The sequence below is a fragment of the Osmia lignaria genome, chromosome 14 (assembly GCF_051020975.1).
Source record: "Osmia lignaria lignaria isolate PbOS001 chromosome 14, iyOsmLign1, whole genome shotgun sequence".
In the NCBI taxonomy this organism is placed as follows: domain Eukaryota; kingdom Metazoa; phylum Arthropoda; class Insecta; order Hymenoptera; family Megachilidae; genus Osmia; species Osmia lignaria.
The window spans coordinates 10685864-10701728 of NC_135045.1; the positions used below are offsets into that span (position 1 = coordinate 10685864).

The 15865-nt window shown below is 37.7% G+C and overlaps 1 protein-coding gene and 1 long non-coding RNA gene across 4 annotated transcripts in view; one reads left to right on the forward strand and one right to left on the reverse strand.

Moving 5' to 3' along the window:
• Positions 1 to 15865, forward strand: part of mib1 (E3 ubiquitin-protein ligase mind bomb 1) — a 506141-nt gene that overhangs the window by 151630 nt on the left and 338646 nt on the right. The window lies entirely within an intron of this gene.
• LOC117605599 (uncharacterized) lies at positions 4443 to 6247 on the reverse strand. The gene is made up of 3 exons (XR_004581747.2): positions 6114 to 6247; positions 5902 to 6011; positions 4443 to 5437 (listed from the first exon to the last, which is right to left on the reverse strand). It is a non-coding gene; the product is annotated as an uncharacterized LOC117605599 (long non-coding RNA).

Consider the following 15865-nt stretch of genomic DNA (forward strand, 5'->3'; position numbering starts at 1 on the left):
GACGGGAAATAAGTAAAAGCTTGTTAAAGTTCCTAGGATTGAACTTTTTTCCAGCGGCGAGTGCTTCGCAGTTGTTTGGAGTTGAGCGTTTAATTACATTTACCATATTTAACAGGCTCGCCAACATTCCAGTAGGTAGCTATTCCAGTTTTATCAGAACTTTAAATCGTTAGCATTGGTGAATAGGAGGGAAGTTTGATTACCAATGAAGCTGGAGAATGGATACATTCAACGACCTACATTTTATAACTCCTAGAATTTTAAATTGTACATTACACTTTTATCTTCTACTGTACGCTAAAACATCACGAACAGTATTACTCAATCTTATACATAAATAATATTCTTAAATCACACTCTTAATCTACCATTTATAATTATCGCAGTAATTTCATTAGAACAAAATTATTTCGATTTCCAATTAATTTTAAATTATTAATTACAAGTAATAATAATGTACAAGCGATACATGAAGAATGTATTGAAAAATAAACTAAATTATTTATGAATTGCACAAACAAATCACCGCGAAATACCTTCTGAAAACTACAATTCCCACAAGGATATTCGTGAAACTGCAACAGCGTCGTTCAAACGGTCAATACCAAGAAATCGTAAGACATCTTCGAAATCAGCATCGAGATCCAAGTTGACAAAAGAATTCGTGGATTCTTTATTACGAGAGCATCTCGAACATCGCGTCTGTCGATAGTGCAACGAACAGAGCTGGCTAAGGGTAGGGGGGGTGGAATTTAGGAGGATGGGTCTTGATCGCGAATAGATGCGCCGATCTCGAACAAAAGGATGTCTCGGCAAAAGTAGCCCGAAAAACGCTGATCGCTAGCGGAGGAATGGCAGAGGGAGTGTACGTCGAAAAGTTTCCCATTTTTTTCTCTCCATTTCTTACCGACGGGGCGGCATAATTATAGATTTTTAATCAACCGATTGAAATGCAAATATCTACTGCAGAGGGTCGGTCTGCAGTGCTTGCAAGGAAGGGAAACTCGAAAGGGAAGAGGGGGGGGATGGTAGATGGGGTTGGAGGGTTGAATGGGAAGAGAAACAGAGACGGAGAAAGGGAGAAAGGCGGCGAAGGAGCGAGAGGGTGAGGGGGTGGGATAGAGGAGGAGGCATGAAATCCGTAATGCCGGTATAAACTTTCCAGGGAGAGGAACGAAATCAATACTTCAATATCCGCAGTAACAGCAGCTGGAGTTAACAAGGGTCTGATTGAGCCAGAGTTTGCTGCTAAGTTAGCGTGTTTCGAGCTTCACGATCCAAGGAATCGAATTTGCGCGCGTTCCTTTCTTTTTTCTTTCTTTCTTTTTTTTTCCTTTTTTCGTTTGTTTGTTTGTCGCTTACTGGATATCCTTGCTCTAGTCCGCTTTCTTTACGACCACGTGGTGCACGGTCCTCGTAGTATCGAGTAATCGAAACCGCGTTTTCTTCCTTGATTCTTTCCCCCACGACTTTGTCGATGATTGCTACTTACTTACTACCGAACTTCTTCATCGATCTTTTGCTTCTTGATTGGATTTCACTTTTCGTATCTCGGTTCTTGTTTAAGTAGTTAGTTCTCTGCGGTGATAATACTCGAAAGGATATACCCGTTTCCTCTTTCTTGGACTTTCTATTTAATGAATTCGTTTATTATTGCTTTCATCGATTGAATTTTGTGTTCTATTACTTATCGACGAGATTGGAACAATTTTCACTTGAATAATAATTTTTGTCTTTTTCTTTTCAAGTATTTGTAGCTATAAATGATTCAATAATGATCAGAGGTTTATTAATAACTTTTTAATTAGTAGTTGACGACATTGAAAAGTATAAAATTTTATTTTAATTTAAATTCTTTTAGCTTACATCGCTTAATTCCTGTATCAATATTTTATAAATATTTCATTTTCTAATTCTATTCAAACGGAGTAGTTCAAATTTGTTTACGTTCTATTATATTAAAGCTATAATTTGACCTAGTTGCATTTGACATCCTGTATGCTCTTTGATAAACCATACATTATCACACACGAGTCTACAAAGTCAGCATTGCTCTTTACCCAAATACAGTAAATTCAAATGTATTTCGGCACGATTCAACGTTCACCTCGTATTTAACTCAATAAAATCTCCAAACATATCCAATCAATGATTACTATCTGACCAACAAATTCTATCGGCTGTTATACGCGTTGAGCAATTCACAAACTGCCGATTCGTTATTCGCATGTCATGACTTACCTACATCTAACTGTGCGTGCTCGATAGGAAAGACAAACACGGGAGCCATTAACCAACGGATCCGGTAAATTTACAAAGGATTAACAATAGTTAATACGATTCAGCATCGTCTAACAGATAAATTCAAGCAGCAAACTCGAATATACCGGGTGTTGCTTAACATAACGAGAATCAGAAAGGGCGTCGTTCTATTTTCCACTCGGCGGTCGCGTTTAATTGTTCGCGTCTCGGCGAGTTGTTTGCGGATAGAAGAACTTAATCACGTGCAAAATGCTTTTCCGTGCGAGCATAAGCGACCCGAATCGTCGAGTTTACGAGCGATGGTAGTAAAATGTCGGGAAGGTGGAAAAATCAAGCAGCGGCCTTCCTATTAGTCTGTTTGAATAGCAAACTCTTTGTTCAAACGTTACTGGGTCCAGTAAAACTGATTAATTACCTGTATTTTTGGAATTTTTACAAAGTGGTCTATATTTTTAATTGAGTATTAATTATTTTTTGGAAGGTACTGACGATAAATAAAAGCATTAGAAAATGAAAAATGAAAACTTCATTCTGTATACTTTTTAGGAGTGTCGAGGACCCGTAGTTACGGGTACCCGGGAAGTCGGGTTGAATTTGGATTGCTTTGATTAGGTTGAGTCAAATTTGAATTACTCAGATCAGATCGGATCAATTTGCATTGCTCGGCTCCCTTCGGGTTGGTTCGAGTCAGATTGGAATTGTTCGAGTTACGTCGGGTCAGTTCGGAATTGTCCGACTCGAGTCGGGCTCCAGATCAAGTTGGAATTATTCGAGTCGCGTTGATTCCGGTTGGAATCGCGAAGTCGCGTCGTATCGAGTTGGAATTGTTCGAGTCGAATCGGATCGGGTTGGAATTGTTCGAGTTGAATCGGATCGGCTTGGAATTGTTCGAGTCGCATCGTATCGAGTTGGAATTGTTTGATTCGAATCGAATCGGCTTGGAATTGTTTAAGTCGCGTCGTATCGAGTTGGAATTGTTCGAGTCGAATTGATTCGTCTTCTTGAAAGTACAGATATGCGGCAATCCGAAAATTTCGAGTACCCAATACTCAAATCTATACTTTCGAGCACCCGACTCGACCCCAACAATTCCAACCCCACCCAACTTTATATTTATGCAGTACCCGCGCACTCTTAATCCTTATTAATGGGTGATCCCATCTTTTACTGATAGTCTACATAGCACCCAGATCTTCATGAAAAGAAATGGGTCAAAAGTGACCAGTTATCACGTGGATCAACGGGCGAAAGAAAAATTGATCGTTTCATCGTTTGTCGCTCATTAATCATGCTTCCCTTATTGTTCACTCACGCAGCCAGATTTCTAGCTTTTGCTTATATCGCATTCCCTCGTCCGTACATCACTGACGGTTTCTTCGTCGTTTATCAAACGATCGCGTCGTTCTTAAGCGTTTCGTAATTTCGTTCTATTGCAGAACTGTTTATTCCCCCTAGCGTGTTTTTCGTCGAGGAAACTCTTTCACTCGGCCGAATCAATATCGAAGAGATCCAGGCTGCGATTCCGTTCGCTAGGAGAAAGCGAACGGAGGAGGCCGAAGATAATAGGATTGCCGGCACACTTCCGTGAGCTTAGCATCCTTCGATCCCGAAGAATTTCCTCTCGAATCCAGCTTGATCGTATTAATACAAATGCGCAAGTTGGCGCGGGAGAGATCGGGACGTAGGGAAAAGGTGCATCGGAGGATAAACGCGGCTGAGCCTGAAGGAAATTGCATTCCCCGCATCAATCTCTGTCGTGGCTGCTCGCTGGCCAGCTTCTTCCCGGAGGGAGGTGCAGTGAAAGCCTGTGGAATTTTTCAATATACCTATGCCGGCTTGCTACCTAGTCTTCTGTTGTTTCACATAATTACGAACAAGCAACAAGAATCGCCAGGAATTTTATTCTTCTTCTTCTGCTCGATCGAACGAACTTGACGATTAACACGATATTCCTTTCTATTTTCTATTTGAAACGTGTCAGGCGTTCGATACTTATGAAATTGAAAGTTTCTAATATAAATTTTAAATTAGATTGAAAAATAGAAAAAATGTTAACCAAGTGAAAATATTCATGATTTAAGAAACCACCCTTATTCTCGCTGTTCTTGCTCAAATAATTATCCTCCCTTCGATCATTTAATTCATGAATTTTTAATTTCCACTCCCCTCGAACAGGGAATTCAGCCTGTCCAAACAACTAAACCCCTGAATAACAATCCCGTAAGCTATCATAGGCAAACGCGACGGGCAATCGTAGGAAGAATTAGTTCAAATAAAAACGTTTCGGTTCGTCGATCGAGAGACAAAGCGAACGCGATCAGGCGCGAAATAAAATATGCAAATGGGGTTCGCGAGATCGTCTCTCCGTTGGAGCGTGCGACGTAAAATCCGCTGGCGGATCGATGAGGAGTATCGCGGGGCTGAAATTAAAAGAACACACAACCGGTGAATCGGTAAAAGCCGGCGGACTTGGAGGATTGAAGACGAAACGATGGTCGAAATGGCGACGTGGCTCCGGCAATATGGCTGAGGAGCACCAGTTCAATATCGGTTCCTCCATACACACTTGCTCACGTATGTGTATATATATCTGTGCGCTCGCGTATGTGTGTGTGTACGGAAGCAAAGAGAGAATCGGTTTTATTGTAATGTGTCGCGGCGATTATTGAAGAGCGTGCGAAGTGTCGAGTGTTTGATGGTGTGCGAGAAGGAACCGGCACTAGAGGGTGAGGGTGGAAAGGGTGTAGATTCCGGGGCAGAAGTTATTGGCTGTGTTTCTTCTTAACGCCATCCAATATCAAAGTTAATATTGCCGCGAACAACTCGTCGAGCTCGCAGACCCGGTCCGCGTGATTAGGCCATCTTCGATCGCTTCAGCGGACTTCCCTCAAAGCCTTCACCGACTGCGGATAAAAGTTCCTCGATGTGTTCCCTCCGCATAGGTGTGCTATGGTCCGATTCTTTGAATTCGAGTCTCGACCCTTATTCCGGTTCTATCTGTACCGGGAAAATCTCCCGGAAGAAGCCTTGTGCGATGGCAGACTTGTTTTTGTAGTTCAGTCTCTTCCTGACAGTTATTTTCCTCTCGACCATCGATCAGCTCGATTGGGTGGAACGAATGGAGACGTTCGGTAATAATTCTGTTATTGGTTGCTTGTTATTACAATTGTAGTAACTGTAAATAAGGTACTGATATCTTGGTATAATTTGTCAACTTATGAATATTTTTATATAAAAAAAAATTAATACACCTTCTGAGTTAATAAGAAAGTTTAGATATATTACATTAATCCTTGAACTGTAAAGCCTGGATCAATCGTGAGCCAAATTTACAAAAAATTTACAATTAAATGTATAATTTTTAAACGAAAGAGTTTTATATACTGACAAAATAATTTTTAAAATTAAACAAATTAAAATTTGGGTCTCTCTTCATGGTCCGTCGTCCGAGGGTTAAATGAAGTATAGCAATATCTTTAAGAAATATTAGGATAATTTTAAGTAAATTAATATTGTTCAGAATCTTCTAAAAATAGTTGTTGAATGCATAAAGTTTTGATTTTTGTTTTATGCATTTGGCTTGATTTGATTCCTAATATACTTGTTCCAATTGCATGGTTCAGCTTATGTGTTACTTACCAAGGATCGTAATCATGTTCTGCGTGGTACAGTTTTCCTTCCTCCACGATAACGATACTTTTCTAATTCCGACAAAACATTCCTTAGGGAGTGGTAATACGGCTGCGGTTCTAACGAGAAACCATAAGCACGTAAGAGAAGTATGCCACACATACAGAGCCACTGTAGGACCTTATGTTACGACTTACGTTAGGTACGTGCTTACGGCTTACCATTACGATCACAGCTTAAGACGTGGCTAAACTAAGTGCTAGAGAAACCGGGCGCGTTTATCAAGAAACAGTCCTTGCAACAGCTTGTTCCTAATAATCTCCCTAATTTATCAGCTCAGTTGCGTACGATAGGATTTGAGGTTTCGGCTGTTAGTCTCCTGGCTCGATAAATTGCCACCTTACCAACTATTTTCACTCGTTTCGGGGTACTATACAATTTATGTCGTTCACTCAGCACGAAAGACGCGGTCGCGCCGACTGGGATTGCGAAATTTATTTCGCCCACGCCTCGTCGACGCTCGAGTAATGCGAAAAGTTCGAACGTCGATCGAGCAACTGTTAAAAAATGTCAGAAGTTGCTGGCTCGAATCGTTTTCTCCTTCTCCTTTGGTTTCTACGAAGATTCTTTTGTTTCGAGATTTATCGAACTTCCGTTTATTTCGATGTCTTCTTCAGAGTTTATGGGTTTGACTGATACGCGAGAGTGTTGATTGAACACTTACGTTATTGCGGAGGACCATCAGTGGATGGTACCGCAAATGAAACGTAATCGAATAATGGAAAAAAAAAGAAGAGAATAATAGGGAAATATTATTTTGAATAGTGCGAGTATTATTTGATCGATTGATGTTGATTTATTTTCTCAAGAGGAACATCCCTGTTTTTATTACTTCCTAATTACTAGAATACCGGTGCATAATAGCTATATTCCAGAAATTAAATATAATTGAATAATTAAGAAAGGCGTAAGAAAATATTAAGGTTACTATTAATAATAATGTGAATCAGTGATTTATTTTCTCAAAAGGAACAACCCCTTCCTTGTTACTCCCTCATTTCTGGAACGTCCTATATAACACATATAATTTCAGACCACCTCGTTCTTCACAAATGAATAACGAGCGCCTAACTCGAGGAAAACGAGTTCGATCGAGACCTCTTCTGAAACTTGATTCCAAACTGCTCCAAATTCGGAAAAAGTGGAGTGTTAAAAACGTTTCCAAAGTCTTCTGAAAATTGCCGGAACCTCTTCGCTCCGAGCAGCAAGAAGTTGACTCGTTAAGCAGTCCTCGTTCCAAAGCTCGTTTACCTCGAAGCGATGTCAGCTCATCGAATACTCGTGAGGATTCCGTTCTCTCGAAGAATGTCGCGTAGGTGTGCCGTGAGAAAGCGACAAGAAGAGGAAGAAGCAGACGTCACCACGAATGAAGGAGAAATCGGCGATAGGTGGCGAAGAGAGTGGGTGGCGGTAGACTTTATCTAAACACGACAGGAGTGTCTGGTGATGAATCGTTGCCAGCTTCAGCCAACGTGTATAGCTAGCTGGTCTCAGCAAAGACTCTGATCCTCGTCGACGATCACTCGAATGCACTCCGAACAGCTATCTCCGTTGTGATAGCGATAACAACTTGCCACCTAACCCGTGCACGGAGATTCCACTGCGCCATTTAGCTGTTCTCTATGGCCTGTTTTGGTGCTGGACGAGCTACGATGCGGCTAGTTTCCCGACCAACCTTCATCCTGGATTCTTTTACGAGCCACCGTTACGTCGACGAATAATAGAGGTTGCTTTAGGGACGAACGTCCCGATGTTTGTTCCCAATTTGCTCGCTTTCATGGGCCACACGGTTGTAAACGACATAATTATTGTTATGGGAGAAGGTTGATGCCGCTTGCGGTGCCGGAAACGTTTCTTTTTTTATCGTTTGCTAAAGTTGCGATGCATTCAGGTCTGTGCGGTATTTTAGTTAGAAGTGCACCTGGTATTCTGTCGGGGATGTCTTGTGTGATTTTCTTACTTTTTGGAAATTATGTGGGACTGTTTGGAGGTTTTTACTGTAGGAACAAGGGTAGGCGAGGTGAATTATAAATTCATTTGATTTTAGGTTTAAAATATTATATAGTAATTGCATGAAAAAGTAGACTTCTGCATTTGTTAGTAGTTTTTATAATTTTAAATTGAAATAAGTACCCTTAAAATCAATTCAAGCTTTCTTATGGAAAATAGCACTGTAAGGAGAGCAGGAATATCAAAATCTTAATTTTAACGATATTAATATTAGAGGTAATTTAGAAATAAAATAATACAACTTTGAATTATTAAATATTATAAAAAGGTATAATAAATGAATCTTAAATAGTAAATTATGGATAGATAAGATTAAACCGTTTAGATGCAGGTCCCGCGTAAAGGGTTAAATCGTGTATTTTGTTTGAAATGCTCATCGTGCATATACAGGACAAAAGTTATATATTTACCTTATTAGAAGTTTCCGTTGAAATTGAAAAACTTTTCGTTCTAACGGGGTAGACAGTGAAAATAGCATAGCTATTCGCTAAGTTTAAATTGGTTGCACCTTCAGCCGTAGAGATCGTATTATCACGCGGCAAGTCGATAGTCTCAAATGAAACGTGCAAGAAGATAAGACGGTGCTAGCAACAATAAGCGCGCAAATGAAGACGGAAAAGAAAGTTTATTCTCGTGGAAAACAATGGATTTGAAGAAAATTTCGTAGAGAGAGGGGCAAGCCAGCCATCGTCGTCCATTTAGCGTTCCTTGAATCAGCTGGCGTTTCAAAGAGGGCGAAATTAAAATTCGTTTCCTCAATCTGCTCTAATTGCGTTAAGTTTCACGACTACCGTAAATTCATTTATTTCCTTTTAATTCTCGAACTTTCATAATTAAAGAGTGTACCCCACGGTGTACAAGCCCTCCCCTCTTTTTTTTTTTATTCTGCTCGAAGGTGCATAAAAGTAATTGCAATCAACGTTGGCGCAACTTCTTGCATTTTTATTTTTTTTCATTTTTTGGGTATTGTAAACAATAATGTGTAATATTTATTAAAATACAGAATACTTATTTTTAAAAAATGGATAAATTTTTAATTTTCTAACGAGCATTAATTATTCCTTAGCATTTGATTTAATGTTAGAATATCGGTGTAATTGAGCAGAGGCCTGGGTAGCTCTGAACTTCCCAAAATGTTGATGGGTCAGTTATAAAATTCTAAAATTCTAAAATTCTAAAATTTCAGAATTACAAAATTAAATAATTTGAAAATAATATTACCTTAAAATTTCAGTTTTCCAAAAATGTGGGTGGCCCTCCTCACCATTTTACAATTATAAAATTATAAAATTCTGTAATTGCAGAATTTGTAAAATTGAAAATTTCTAAAGTACCTGGCCCACCCTAGAAGAAATCCTATCAACTCCAATGCGTTAGAAATCTACTTTTTTTTTCAATTTTCAATTATCTTTTCATCGATAGATTGATAAAATTGAATAACCGATAGGATAATAGGTAACGTGAAATCCTTTGTAAAACACGAAACTAATGATTCCGATAACAATGATCGATAATAATATATGATACAAAGGCGTTTTCTCTTCCACGGCCTGTTATCAGTCAATTTGATCAGCTCGGACAGAATGAAGAAAATACTTGGCTCGCCTTTGATGGAGGGACTGAAAATTGAAACTGTACCACTTAATGACTTATTCATTCAGCTTACCTCGCTGACCTCTGTATCTCTTTTCACGGACGAACAGGTACACAAAGCAATGAAGGTACATAGAAATAATGAGAGTCCACCGAAAGAAGAGAGTTAATTAGTTACAGAACGAGGAGGTTTCATTTTAACTTGATATTTCTCTCTTTGACCTGCTCTATATAAATCTCGTAATTATTTATAAGCTGCTCCAGTCGATCGTGAACGGAAATGGAACAAAAGCTAAAATCCGTGCTTCTTCCGCTTAAACAGCGCGTTTGATCGATGCTGAAAATGCGGTAATGTCAAGTGATGAACAAAAGGGAAATGCTCCAGAGAAATAATCAGAGCCGCAAGTTCGGAAAATGAACGAGCAATTTGTTAAACGAGCATAATTTATTGTGATATTAATGAGAAAATTGTCATTCGTTGTGTTAGTGGTCATAAAAACGTATTTTGGATCAAAATTTCCATAAAAGTAATAAGAAGGTATTAAAAAAAATATTTCTCACTTATATTTTTATTGAAATACTTCATCATCTAACCAATAAGTGTTCGCAAGGTAGAAATGAAGCGAAACACAGTACTATCAAAGCTGGAAATCTCAAGTTTGCAAGGCAAACATAATTAAAACTGCAAACGTAGAAACTGAAATCGACCGACTTAAAATTGCATCAAAAGTTAACCAGGAACCTTCTTCCTCGTATATTCTCGTTAAAAAAAGAAAGAAATTCAACGAATTTCTGTTTGATAAAACATTTTCTATAGTTAAAAAAAATTATTATTAAAGAGTGGCTTTTCTGTTTATTTTATATTAACCAATCTTAAAAGTGAAAAGTCTTTATCAATCAGTGCCTTATCAAAATTTCCTAAGTTTTATAGATGTTATTTATATTACTATATTAGAAAATTAATGGATTAGTAAATTGGAAAGCCAAAATACTGGAAATTTCGAAAATTAATAAATTAGAAAATTAGAAAATTAAAAAAATAGGAAATTAGGAAATTAGAAAATTAGAAAATTAGAAAATCCTAAAACTCTAAGATCCACAAATTCTAAAATCCTAAAATCCCGTAATTCTTTAATAATAGGTATAACATTAAGTTGTGGATGAAACGAGGATTATGGTACGTATTTGTGCTATTAATCTTAAAGGAAAATCTAAATAAATTTTAAACAATGAAAAAGATGCTTGTTTTTAACAATATCACCCATTGAAAAAAGAAATGCAACGCTTTGAAGTGTATTATTCGTAGAAAGAATCTTTGAAACGGTCGCAACAAGGCAAATAAATCAGATAATTGGTTTCTGAAGCGATTTGGACGGGAGTCCATTGAAATTGAGAGTCCTGCCGTTTCTCAGGAGTTTCGATCCTGAACGCGAGATACGTAGGCCATATAAAACCAGCCCCGAGGATGGTTTCCGCAAGCGAAGGGGATGTTGGACCATTCCGGACTGACGTACGAGTATTACCCCCATGGCATAATTGCCCCGTAACTCAGCCAACAACCCTCAGCGACAGTTCTAATAACGATGCTGCCGTTGGTTCTTCGACCCGGGGCATTTTTAACCATCGAAAATTTCGTTTAAACCCGACAAGTACCTGAACCGTGCACCTGCTTTCCGTGTTCCAGCTGATCTGTCCTCTTTATCCCGTCGTCTGGGGGGCTGTTTTGCTTCCTGGCAACGGCTCGCGAGAGAGACAAAGTTTCAGGACGAGTAACCGCTTAATGGAAAGCGGAATAGCCGAAGTTCCGAGCTTTTTGCCGAAATTATTACGGCGCCAAGTTCGCGGACACTTTTTTTTGCGGCACGCGTACCCGAAAAGAGAATAACGGCTCGGTAAAAGCGTGAATGGTCTTCGGGCTGGCTGTTCTTTTATCTTTTTTTCGGTCCACTTTGCAGTTGGAGAGTGTTGTAGGTTGAACCTTGAAAGCTTGAAAGATTTTTAAGATTTTTTCTTATAGGATTTGTTGAATTTCTACTGATTGCAATTAATAGATAACATTCATTAATTCTAGAATTAGAAAGGTTGAGACAGAGAAAAAGAGGAGTTTACTAACTACAAAATATTAATAATTTGCAAACAATTATTTATTGTCATTTCTTTTTCAAGCTTAATATTGAAAAAATGATCTTGACTTAGAAAAGTTAAAAGTGAATGGTTTAAACAAAAATCTTCATCCACTTTAATTTTAATTTTTCTCTAAATTTACAAACACTGGACATAAAAAAGGAAAGTTCGAAACATTAAATTATTCGCTGACCCGGTTAAGAACAGCCTAGAAACGTGAACATAAACGAAAATAACTATCCTGCTACAATATTACTCGAAATGGTGAGCGCCACAAAGGAAAGAACATTTCGATCTTTACTTCGTAATAGTTTACGTAACGACTTCCGAAGATTGGCTGGAATACAGTCGAAAACAGGACGCTAAAAGAGACCCATTGACCTAGTTACACGCGAGTGGACTCTGATCGATGGCGTTGTCGTGTGTTTTCCGAAAATTCCAGGATTACTCGAGCTCCATCCACGCGATGCATTAGAAAAGACAATTTTACGAACGATTCAGTCCATTTATCTGACCGTTCATTCAGCGATAAATTGAATTTTATACTTGATTAATTTATCTTCATATGGTAGACTATTCTTTTTATACGAATTCTTTCAAACGTAATTGTAAAAGGGATAATTAATCTATTAATTTGCAAAAATTTCGAATGTATTATTGGGAACGAATACAGTTATTGAGTTCTATATAATGATTGACCCTTTTCCTAAAAAAGTAGAAAATATAATAATAACAAGATATGATAACAAAATTTGTCTAAACACAATAATAGCTTAATTTTTTGTAAACATTACAATTTTCTTATAATTATTATCAGTAGCAGTATAATTACATCGTTGCCTAACCATTATTCGTTAATTGCAGAAACAAAATGCGTATTAAAGTTCCAATTGAAGATCTTTAGATCAACTTAACTCCAAATAATTAATTCATTACATCAGACCTTTATTATCAGATGTTGCGTCTATTCACGTGATTATTTCCAAAGAATCAAGACACGGGTTGTAATCTTTAAACGAGCCTTCAGAGTCGCGAAAGGTACAAGGTTTGAAGTTCCTTACATTGGAAGATCCATGGTGGTAAGAGACTGTTCCACGTATATCTAAAAAGTAACACGCGCGTCCTTTCTGGCCGCTTGGAAGCCCTCGTTACGCTTTGGGCCGCGTCCAACCGGTCTCTTCCGTCGATGTCAGCCCCCCGTGAACGCTGGAAGGGGCGAACGGGAACCTCCCTGCAGCTCTTTCCAACTCGTCTTTGCCTCGTTTCTCCTGCTCCTTGTACGGGCCACGACGTCACGTAGCAAGATACTTTGCAGACGGACAGAAGAAGGGGTGGACGGAGGAGACGCCAGGGGGTGGGAGTGGAATTAGCCGACTAGCGACGGTACTTTGGTCGTGATCTCGATGGGGTGGAAACGACTCCTGCAGGAGGAACAACGATAGCGCTTTGGATATGTCCTGCCGGTAGTCAGGTGCCGCGTACGTGACGTTCCTTTTTTGCAGTTTCCGTCCTTCCACCAGTCGACTCGTCGATGAAAGTTTTCTTTTCTTTCCTTTCATTTTATCCTTTTGACCCTTTCTTCCTTCGTTTTCCTACACCCTTCTCTGTCTTCTTCGATGTTATCGATCAAGCCTGATAGGTATGCATGATGTACTTGCAGAATCTCGTTAACCCTTTGACTACGAAAGACGTATATATACGCTCAGTTGATTTTTCATAAACATATTTTCTATTGTCCTCAAAAGTACAGAAATTTCTTTAGATTAATAACAGAATGTTAACCTTCTAATTGGAGACGGCGAGTTAATCCGTCATTGGAAAATGCTCTTCTAGTAGTGATGACCAGTTAACTTGTTATGGAACTTTAAGCAGGAATCATGTAAATTTTAACATTTTAACTGGACTTGACATGTAAGGTTTTGGTAAGTTAGCCCCCTAAACTGATTAAATTAGAGAAATTAATTGTTCACATTCAATTGTATTAAAAAAAGAGATAAGGTAACATATACAGTTTACCCCTATACAACAGCGGTGCCTTTGACCCTTTTCTTAAAAGAATAAGAAATATAATATAATGCATTTCTTAGCCCTCGGACGGCGGACCATGGAGAGAGCCTGAATTTTAATTTAATAATGCATTTCATATTATTTTTCTGAACAATATTAATTTACCTAATATCCGAATGATTTTATTTCAAGTTATATTTCAAAAGTTCCTAGTTTCAAGGTGTTTCCAACAATTCACAAATGTTTAAATGAATATTGATCACACTTCGATGCAGCTGCTCCAAATAAAGTTCGTTAATGTTGCAGTCTTTCTTCGATATGAATGTCAATTAAATCGTAGAAGATTGTCCAGGAGGTCGTGATATAATAATGTTAGGAGAGTTCAAAGACACTGGTTTATTCCCATCGATGGGAGCACGTGGTGGCCAACCAGGGTGAATATCGTGAGGCTCCTCTTAGCGTTTTATAAGCCTGATGAATGTGGATTAGACCTCTCTCTCTCTCTCTCTCTCTCTCTCTCTCTCTCTCTTTCTCTCTCTGTCGCCTGTTTCAGGCTGCTGCTTTTCTTCTTCGTCTTCCGTTCTCTTCTCTTCTTCTTTTTCAAAACTTGTTATTCCTCTTCGTCGTTATCCTTCCTCGTCTTCTTTCTCGTTCGTTCGTTCGTTCGACGCGAAACTCCCTTCGAAATTATGCAGATCCAACATCCTTGGTACCATTTTCTTGCGCCGCTCGGGCGAAAAGCTAATTTTTGCGTTAACCAGCCGACTTCGAAGATAAATGTTGGCCGACGGCACTCCATTTCAAGGAGGAAGAAGCCGATCGACGTTACTCTTCTCCTCTGTATTTGAATACCGTGGGTCGTCTGGAATGCTTTCCAGCTGACTCCTGGGAATGGTCCAGGTACCTGTTTTTATGTCCACCATACCATTATATAAACTTGCAGTTTTAATCATTCACTAGGTCTTAAAATTAATCTGGGAAGCAGTCTTACATTCTATATTCTAATATTTTTGGAAAAATAAATTTTTGTATAACTGATTTCTATGTCCTCAAATAGTAGTGTTATAATAATTTGAGTTGTCAGGAATTATTTGTGGAATATAATTCTTCGTCAACCCTTAATCACCATGTTGGGGTGAAATTTCACTTTGGATTAGAAGATAAATATTTTTAATACTTAATTAATAATAATATTTGGTGTTATATTACAGAGTTGAGCATTATTCCAAATAAATTTCTGACACAAATTTTGGCTAAACTGAAGATATTCATGAATAGGAAATAAATCATTTATTCGAATAAATTTTTAATTTAAATAAGAACTTCTTCGAGTAATTAAAATAACATTTAATTAAAAGTTCAATTAGTTATTCGAAAATAATAGAGAAAATCAAGTTTTATTTAAAGTAGAAGCTAATTCCAAATAAAAAGGTATTTAAATTAAAAATTATTTGGTATTTTATATAAATAGATTTTCATTCAAGGAAAAAATTATTTCTGATTCTTATTTCTGGTTCGGTTGAATATGGCTATCAGAGCTTCGTTTGAAATTTTTAGTATGAAGAATTAAAAATTGTTTAAACATGACCCTTTATCCACATGCATCGACTTCGCTAAAGGATTCTATTCAGACGCAGCTGTTGGAATGCATTGCCAAGTAACTTTCCAGTTTAAGTTCAGCTGAATTAAGTTCTACTGAAATGGAGTTTTTTGCAAACTTCAAAGCGTTCTATACACGTCGTAAGTTAAGAACGTTTATTTTCTTGCTGAAAACGTGGAAGGAAAAGTTCTATGAAGTTCATTCCTTTCTAGAAACTGTTTTATGATTGTGTTTCTTAACATAAAATAATCTGACCTTTTGAACAATTATTTCGAACAGTCTCCTTTTGTCTCGGTAAAAATTCTATCAACTATTATCTTTGTTATGAGAAAACTTCTTCAATAGCACAAAAAATGTTAGAATAGAAAGTATATAAAAAAAATTTTTGATTTAAAGTAAAAGTTGAAAGCGAATTAAGTAATAGGATAACTTCAGCGATGTTTTTATAATGGGCTCAAAAGCTAAACTCCTTACCTTTACTACCTGTGAAGTGTTTAACTTTAATGTGTTTTTTATGTAACATTTATAACATTATTAACCTTTTTTATTACCTATTAAAAGGGATAAGTTTAATCTTTA